Here is a 10,310-nt window from a genome sequence, read left to right on the forward strand (position 1 = left end):
CCATCCTGGCGAACATAGGGAAACCCCGTTGTGGCGCTAGGGGAGGGATAGCATTAGAAGTACCTAATGTAGATGATGGTTTGATGGGTGCAGCAAACCACCATGGCATGGGTATACCTATGTAACAAACCTGCACATTCTGCACATGTATCCCAAAACTTCAAGTATAATAATAAAAAAAAAGAAAAAGTAGTTGGAAAGAATGAACAAGACCTACTATTTGATAGCACAACTAGTCAATAATAACTTGATTGTATATTATAAAATAACTAAAAGAGTGTAATTGGATTGTTTGTAACATGAAGGATAAATGCTTAAGAGGATGGATACCTCATTCTCCATGATGTGATTATTTCACATAGCATGCCTGTATTAAAACATTTTGGGTTGGTCCCATGGTGTAATGGTTAGCACTCTGGACTTTGAATCCAGCAATCTGAGTTCGAATCTTGGTGGGACTTTTCAAAGGAGTATATTTTGGCCAGGCGCAGTGGCTCACGCCTGTAATCCCAGCACTTTGAGAGGCCGAAGCAGGTGGATCACCTGAGGTCAGGAGTTCGAGACCAGTCTGACCAACATGGAGAAACTTTGTCTCTACTAAAAATACAAAATTAGCCAGCTGTGACAGTGCATGCCTGTAATCCCAGCTAGTTGGGAGGCTGAGTCAGGAGAATCTCTTGAACCCAGGAGGTGGAGTTTGCAGTGAGCCAAGATCGTGCCATTGCACTCCAGCCTGGGCAACAAGAGTGAAACCCCATTAAAAAAAAAAAATTTCGGGCCGGGTGCGGTGGCTCACACCTGTAATCCCAGCCCTTTTGGAGGCCAAGGCAGGTGGACCACGAGGTCAAAAGATCGAGACCATCCTGGCCAACATGGTGAAACCCTGTCTCTACTAAAAATAAAAAAATTAGCCTGGCATGGTGGTGGGCGCCTGTAGTCCCAGTTACTTGGGAGGCTGGGGCAGGAAAATCACTTGAACCCAGGAATCGGAGGTTGCAGTGAGCCGAGATTACACCACTGCACTCCAGCCTGGTGACAGAGTGAGACACCATCTCAAAAAAATAATTAAAAAAAAGTTTCATGTACTCCATAAATGCATACACCTACTATATGCCCACAAAAATAAAAATAATAAAAAACTGGAAAAGTAAAACTGAACACAAATTTAGTAGAAGAAAAGAAATAATAAAGATAAGAGCATAAATACATGAAATTGAAATGAAAAAATACATAAAATATCAACAAAACTGAAGTTGGCTTTTTGAAAAGATAAACAAAATCCACAAACCTTTAGCCAGCCAGATTAAGAAAAAAGAAAGACATCCCAAGTAATAAAAATCACAGATGAAAAAGGAAACAACAACTGATATCACAGAAATTCAAGGAATCATTAGAGACTAACATGAGCAATATGCCAACAAATCGAAACACTTAGAAGAAATGGATATATACTAGACACATACAACCTACAAAGATTGAACTATGGGAAAATCCAAAATCTGAATAGACCAATGACCAGTACTGAAATTGAAGCTGTAATAAAAATGCTTCCAGCAAACAAAAGCCTAAGACTCAATGGCTTTACTGTTGAATTCTATCAAACATTTAAAGAAGAACTAATACCAATCCAAATCAAACTATTTCAAAAAATAAAGGAGGGAATACTTCCAAACTCATTCTACAAGGCCAGAATTACCCTTATATTAAAACCAGACAAAAACACATAAAAAAGCAAACAAACAAACAAACTACAGGCCAAACATTGACGCAAAAACATTCAACAAAATACTAGCAAACTGAATTTAACTACACACTCAAAAAATCGTTCATCATGACCAAGTGCGATTCATCCCAGATATGCAAAGATAGTTCAACAAACACTAATCAATCCATGTGATACATCATATCAAGATAATTTAGGAGAAAAATCATATGATCATTTCAATTGATGCTGAAAATGCATTTGGTAAAATTTGACATCCCTTCATGAAAAAACCTTAAAAAATGGGTATAGATGGAACATATCTCTACTCAATAAAAGCCATATGTGACAGACAGACAGCTAGTATCATACTGAACAGGGAAAACTGAAAGCCTTTGTTTTAAGATGTAGAACAGGACAAGGATGCCCACTTTTACGACTGTTATTCAACATAGTACTGGAAATCCTAGCTAGAGCAACCAGACAAGTGAAAGATATAAAAGGCATCTAAATTGGAAAGGAGTAAGTCCAATTATTCTGTTTGCAGATGATATAATCTTATATTTAGAGAAACTTAAAGACTCCACCAAAAAACTATTTGAACTGATAAAACAATTCAGTAAAGTTGCAGGATATAAAATAAACATACAAAATAAGTAGCATTTCTGTATGCCAACAACAAACAATCTGAAAAAGAAACTAAAAAGTAATTCCATTTACAATAGCTACAAATAAAATTAAGTACCTAGGCAATAACTCAATAAAAGAAGTGAAAGATCTCTACAATTAAATTTATGAATCATTGATGAAAGATATTGCAGAGGATACAAAAAATGAAAAGATATTCCACATTCATGGACTGGAAATCAATATTGTTAAAATCTCTATTCTATCCAAAGCAATCTAAAGATTTAATGTAATTCCTATCAAAATACCAGTGACATTATTCACATAAATAGAAAAAAATTAATCTAAAATTTATGTGGAACCACAAAAGAATAAGAATATCCAAAACCACCCTGAGCAAAAACTGGAGCAATCACATTACTGGATTTCAAATTATACTACAGAGTTATAGTAACCAAAACAATATAGTCGTAGCATTAAAAACAGACACATAGAACAATGGAACAAAACACAGAATCCAGACATAAATTTATGCATCTACTGTGAACTAATTTTTGACAAAAGTATCAAGAACATGCATTGGGGGAAACGTTTCTTCAATGAATGGTGCTAGGAAAACTGGATATCCACATGCAGAAGAATGACACTAGACCTCCATCTCTCATTACGTATAAAAATAAAATGAAAAGAGATGAAAGACTTAAATCTAAGATCCCACACTATGAAACTACTAAAATAAAACATTAGGAAAACTCTACAGGGCATTGGCCTGGTTGCATATTTCTGGAGTAATACCCTGACAGCACAATCAAAGCAAAAATGGACAAATGGGATCACCTCAAATTAAAAAGCTTCCAAGTAGCAGAGGAAACAATCAATAGAGTGAAGACAGCCCACAGAATAGGAGAAAATATTTGCAACCTATTCATCTCAGAAAAGATTAATAACCATAATACATAAGGAGCTCAAACAAGTCTATATGAAAAAAATCCAATAACCCGATTAAAAAGTGGGCAAAAGATTTGAATAGACATTTCTAAAAGAAGATATACAAATGGAAAATGGGCATATGAAAAGGTGCTTAACCTCATTGACCATGAGAGATACGCAAATCAAAACTGCAATAAGATATCATCTTACCCCAGTTAAAATGTCTTTTATCCAAAAGCCAGGTAATAGAGAATGCTGGCAAAGATGTGGAGAAAGGGGAACACTCAAACGATGTTGGTAAAAATGTAAATTAGCACAGCCACTATGGATAACAGTATGGAGGTTCCTGAAAAAAAAATTAAAAATAGAACTGCCATATGATCCAGCAATCTCCTTACTGGGTATGTACCCAAAAGAAAGGAAATCAGTATATCAAAGAAATATCTGCACTCTCATATTTATTGCAGCACTATTCACAATAGTCAAGATTTGGAAGCAACCTGAGTGTCCATCAGCAGATGAATGAATAGAAAAACAGTATTCCATTGTGCTACCTACACACAATAGAATACTGTTCAGCCCTTAAAGAATAAGATCCTGTCATTTGCAACAACATAGATGGAACTGGAGGACATTAGGTTAAGTGAAATAAGTCAGGCACAGAAAGACAAACTTTGCATGTTCTCACTTATTTGTGGAGCTAAAAATTAAAACAATTGAACTCATGGAAATTGAAAGTAGAATGATGGTTACCAGAGCCTTGGAGGGGTAGTTGCAGGGGAGGATATGGAAATGGAGATGGTTAATGCATACAAAAATATAGTTAGATACAAAGAATAAGATCTAATATTTGATAGTACAACAGGTTGACTACAGTTAGCAGTAATTTGTTATACATTTTGGAATAAATGAAGTAGTAAAATTGGAATGTTTATAACACAAAGAAATAATAAATGCTTGAGGTGACTGAAACCCCATTTACCCTGATATGATTATTATACATTGTATATCTATATAAAAATCTCATGTATCCTATAAATATATACACATACTGTGTGCTCATAAAATTAAAAATTATTTTTTAACTAAAAAATTAAAAAAAACTAACATATAACAAGCAGCACAGCACATTCAAACAAATAGGAAAAAAGTAGAACCAGAAACAGAAAAATAATCCATTGATCCAGAAGAAGGCACAAAACACACACACACATGCATGCATACATGCATGCATGCACATACACACAGGAGAAAAAAACTTACTAATACTACAAAATTAAGATCTAGAAATAAATCCAAATATACTATAATCACAATAAGTATAAATGGCCTTAATTATCTAGTTAAAGTGACAAAGAATATCAACTGGATATAAAAAATATGCTCAACAGCATGAATTTAAAATATATTCATCTAATGCATTAGAAGACAGGAGGCTTGAGAATAAATGTTTATAGCAAGATATATTAAGCAGATATTAATCAAAGCAAGGTAGTACATCTATATTAATATCAGACAAAATAGACTTCAAGGCAAAAGTATTATAGAAGACAATCCAAAAATCTCAAAAGATTCAATATAGTACATAAAAATAATTTTTTATGGAAGAATGTAAGAATTCTATATTTTTTGTGGCTATCCTAGAAGCTGAGAAAGGTAAGAAAATGGATTTTCCCAGAGAGCCTTCAAAAGGAATACCGGCCATGCTGACATCTTTATTCAAGCCTGTATTAATAGGAAAAGGCAGAAAGGCAAACTTTTTTCTCCAACTATACTCTCAGCACAGAATACTGGTCATCAAAATCTGTGGGGTTTTCCATACCAAGCAATTCTTCAGCACCAACTGGGTGTTCTATAATTTAATTCAATCCTGTCACTAACTGAAGTTAGTGCAGACCCTACAGGTTAAGAGCTGAGTCCCTGAAGACTGCCTCCTTCCCAACTTCAAATGCCAACCAATATGCTAGGTTGTTTTAACCTGTGCTTCTGATTGACTGACTATAAATCAGAGGTACCATGACCCCGTCTCAGGTTCAATTATTTGCCAGAATTGCTCAGAGAAGTCTGGGAAATACTTTACTTACATTTACCCTTGTATTATAGAAGCATACAAATAAACAGCCAGATGAAAGATGCAAGAGCAAGATAGGGAGGAAGGAGCCTGGAGCTTCCATGATGCCTCAGGGTGCTCCACCTTCCCAGCACCTTCAGGAGTTCAGCAACCTGGAAACTCCCTGAACCCTGTCCTTTATGGTTTTGTACAGAGGTTTTATTATGTAAACATGATTGACTACATCAGTGGCTATTGGTGATTAATTCAGCCTCCAGCTCCTCTTCTTTCCCCAGAGGTTGAAAAGTGAGGCTGAAAATTGCAAACCTTTCTTCACTAGGTTGGTTCCCCTGACAAGTCCTCATCAGGAGGCTATCCAGGATCCCCCAGCTAGTGCCCCGGGATCTAATCAGCATATAAAAAGACACAAATCACTTTAGAGATTTCCAGGGTTTTAGGGGCTATGTGTAAAAAAAAAGGAGGGGTGTGTAGAGATCAAATATATTTTTCTTACTATATTGTATATCACATTTTTTTATTATATATTATAATATCACAAAGTTCCGTAAGACTCATTTCAAACTTTTAGCCTCAAGAATTATAACAAATGTATGTTTTAAGCTATTATATTTGTGATAATTAGAGCACCAATAGGGAATAAAACAAGCAGGTATTTTATTTAAGAAGAAATATTTATAGCTGATTAACATAACATGATGCTCAAGCTTATTAAGAGAAATTAAACTAAAATTATAATATGATAATATTTCATTACCATCAGATTAGGCAGAAATGAAAATTTAATAATGTCAGATTTATGGAGAAGATATTGATTAATTAGAATTCTCACCCACTTTAGGTGGTATAAATTTTAGGAAAATAGGGGCCATGGGCAGTGGCTCATGTCTGTAATCCCAGCACTTTGGGAGGCTGAGGCGGGTGGATCACCTGAGGTCAGGAGTTCTAGACTAGCCTGACCAACATGGTGAAACCCCGTATCTACTAAACACAAAAAATTAGCTGGGCATGGTGGTACATGCCTGTAATCCCAGCTGCTTGGGAGGCTGAGGCAAGAGAATCGCTTGAACCTGGGAGGCAGAGGTTGCAGTGAGCTGAGATTGTGCCATTGCACTCCAGCCTGGGCAACAAGAGCGAAACTCCATCTCAATAAATAAATAAATAAATAAATAAATAAATAAATAAATAAATAAATAAATAAATTTTAGGAAAATAGGCATTACCTAATATGTGAGTACACACATAACCTATGACCCAACTATTCCCAGGGATATAGCTGAAAAAAACACCATTTCTCTACACATACAACACTTCCGATAGCAGATGTGCTTTTTTTTCCACGTGAAGCAGTTTTATATTTCTCTGGATATCAGCTGCGTGTCTCACAATTTAATCCAATTCTGACACTATTTACCTAGAGTTAGCATCAGGTCACACAAGTTAAATGCTTCAGTCCCACAAGACTAACACCATTTTTGATGCTAATTGCAAATCTGGGTCTCATGTACTTTTGACTGACTGGCTATAAATCAGAGGCTTCTACCACCCTCTCCTTGAGTTTGATAATTTGCTAGAACAGCTCACAGAACTTGGGAAAACACTTTATTTACATTCCATAGTTTGTTGTAAAAGACACAACTCAGGAACAGCAATATGGGTATATGTTTCATAATTAAAAAGTTTTAAAAATGATTTTATTCCAATGAAGAATACATTTGAAAAAAGTTGTTTTCTGGTCAGACCATAAATTAAAATATTAATGTTTTAGTACTTTTAGTCAAAATATATTTTGTGGTTCTTAAATTTGCAATTTGGAAAATTATTAATCTTTAAAAAAATCAAAACTTTCTCATTCATTTATTCTTTAAATGGATATTTATTGATGCCTGTCCATCAAGTACTATAATTTTTCTATTTAGATTATTTGACTAAAAGATAGTCTTTGCTTTAGCTATACAAGATGCAATATTTTTAAAAGATTATATGAATATGCATCTCCACAGATGCCTACATTTCTGCCACAGATGATCAGAGAAAGACCAATTTGTTTGCAAAACAGGTCCAGTCTCATTAAACTTGGCCTGATTATTTACATAAGTGTAGCAAGAACAGTGATCAACCATATAGGCCCTTTTAAGTCTGCTTTTAAAAAGGAATCTCTGATTAGACTTTTAAAAGTGTTCTCCCTGCTAGTAAGCCAAAGACTTGCCATCAGAATTTGCCTGTAATACCTATAAATTTAGGGAAATTCTTCTGTTTTTAAGAACCTTGAAATATTTTTGAGGTTCTTGGGCCTTCTTTTATGAGGCTTGGGAACCTTTAAAGCCAGATGTCAGGCCAATTATTTGCAAGGGCCTTTATTGGCTCCACAAAGTCAACCTTAGTTTTTTAAAACTGTCTGATCATATCTGATTCTATGTACATTCTCAACTGTAACGTTCCATTCAAAGCCCTGATAATACTGTATAACCAGAGTTTCCACTTGTCTCCTGTTACAAGGCAAGCAGATTCCTATTGAACTTATGCAAATAATGATATTGCCATAAAGTAAGAATACTCACAGATAGCTTTTGAATTCTAGAGGGATCAGGTAAAAAGAAAAAGTAATTGTTTCATCTTTTTTCACAGAGGTATATTTTATCAAATTGCTGTAAGTTATAGATAGCTTAAGGGAAAAGAAAACTGTTTCCTTAAATCTGAAAAAGTAAAACATTAATGTTTTACTTTAAAACAGCAATGTTTCAAACAAAAAGGCCATAAAATTAATAATCTATTTGTTCAGTCTCGTGTAATTAATTCTTGTTCTGCTTGATGTTGGGTTAACAGTTTTATGAACCAATCAGTTTCTTCATTAGAGTCCTGGAAATTATTTACCTAGTTCAATGGTGTGACCTCAAAGTTGAAAACCTGTATTTGTCAGAGTCTTTTTCCTGAATCTTCTTGAAGATGAAACATTTTAGGACTACAGATGCTTGCAAAAGCTTTCAGAGTAAAACAAGTAACCGTCTATGGACAACAATGCTTAAAATTGACATGGTTAAAGATCTGATGAGAGAGTTCATTATAATAATGATGAAATTGACAAGGAAATTTGGATATTTCTATGGCATACAATATTTTAACACAATACCAAAATTATGCCTGATAAAGTGTCAGGACACACCAAATTTTTAGAAATTTTATGTAATTTCTGTGACATTCATAACATATCCATGTAAATATAATTCAAAGAAGGTTAAACAACATTTTTTATTTGACAATGCTTCCCATGCAAATTTAACATATCAAATAAGTCTAATTAGTGTGATACCTTTCCTTTTAAAAAGAGCGAGAAAAAATAATTTTTATATATTCCAGAAATCCCTAGAAATTCTCAAAGTTAGTTCAAGGTCAAAAATACTTAATTTAGAACTTAATTTTGTAAAGTTTATAAAAAATATCAAAGGTTTAAAACATTTGATTAAAAGACAATCACACGTCACTTTGAAACAATAGTCATTCATTTAACCAGAGTGATAATTAAAAGACTTCAAAGGCAATTGCAGAAAGTTACATAGTTTAAGGAAAAATATCCCTTTGCTGTTTGAATAAAGAGGACTCAGTTTTCTTAAGTATTTGAAGACCTAACAACATGAAGCACAGGAAATTATTTTAATAAAACACAGAATTTTCCTCCCAAGCGAGTTACTTAAAGGCAAAGAAAAAACTTTCACAATCAGTTTAAAAGAGAAGATCAAATTCTGGTTGTAGTTCAGTGGACTTTTGATATTAAGGTGATTTTTTTTAATAACTTATAAACAAATCCATTCAAATCTTAGCCACCTTGACCACAGATAAAATTCCTTTCCTAAGATTATTTATTTTTCCACAAACCTACAACTTTCTTTTTTATTTTTATTTATTTATTTATTTTGAGACAGTCTCGCTCTGTCACCAGGCTGGAGCACAGTGGTGTGATCTCAGCTCACTGCAACTTCCGCCTCCCAGGTTCAAGCGATTGTCCTGCCTCAGCCTCCCGAGTAGCTGGGATTACAGGCACATACCACCACACTCAGGTAATTTTTCTATTTTTAGTAGAGACGGGGTTTCACCATGTTGGCCAGGATGGTCTTAACCTCTTGACCTCATGATCCACCCGTCTTGGCCTCCCAAAGTGCTGGGATTACAGGCATGAGCCACCACCAGCCCAACTTTCTTATATCTATTCAGTTTTGCCTGTTCTCTTTCAGTGTGGCACAGTTCATGTTTACTTACAGACCCAAATATCTTTTTTTCTTCTGTAATAAGAAGCCAAGTGTAGAAAAACTTATGTTCCACAATTAATGTTTCAGTATCCGATTTGGAAAGTGATTTAGATATTCAATTTAATATTCATTATTTAATTTAACTGAGTAAAACTCCAAGGGAATAAGTTACCAAAGAGATTTCAAAAACTCTTTTCAAATAGACGTAACATCAAACAAAGCTAGCCATCAGCAAGTTATTTCCCTATAGGTATTTTCACTGTAGCCATCATGAAAGCAAGAGTCCTAAAAAGTTAACTACACTGTTTTTTTTTTGTTTGTGCTTGAAATATATTAGTAATGTACACTGCATATCACTTGCACATTTTCTTTATAATATTAAATATCTAGTGGAGATAAATGTATCTGACTAGTAAACCCAGGTAAAATAAAAATATCAAGCTCATATTATACCTAAAACTGATAACTCAGAAGATGCAACTTTTTTTTTTTTTTTTTTTTTTTGAGCCAGAGTCTCACTCTGTTGCCCAGGCTGGAGTGCAGTGGCGCAATCTTGCTCACTGCAATCTCCACCTCCCTCCTGGGTTCAAGCGATTCTCCTGCCTCAGCCTCCCAAGTAGCTGGGATTACATGAGCCCACCACTATGCCGGGCTAATTTTTGTATTTTTAGTAGAGACAGGGTTTTGCCATGTTGGCCAGGCTGGTCTCAAACTCCTGACATCAGGCAATCAGCCTGCC

General features: G+C 34.7%; 1 non-coding gene across 1 annotated transcript; it reads left to right on the top strand.

The window, feature by feature from the left end:
• The first annotated feature begins 389 nt into the window (after positions 1-389).
• On the top strand, positions 390-461 carry TRNAQ-UUG (transfer RNA glutamine (anticodon UUG)). The gene has a single exon. It is a non-coding gene; the product is annotated as a tRNA-Gln (tRNA).
• Positions 462-10,310: the final 9,849 nt, after the last annotated feature.

This window comes from Gorilla gorilla, chromosome 5 (assembly GCF_029281585.2).
Source record: "Gorilla gorilla gorilla isolate KB3781 chromosome 5, NHGRI_mGorGor1-v2.1_pri, whole genome shotgun sequence".
Taxonomy (NCBI): domain Eukaryota; kingdom Metazoa; phylum Chordata; class Mammalia; order Primates; family Hominidae; genus Gorilla; species Gorilla gorilla.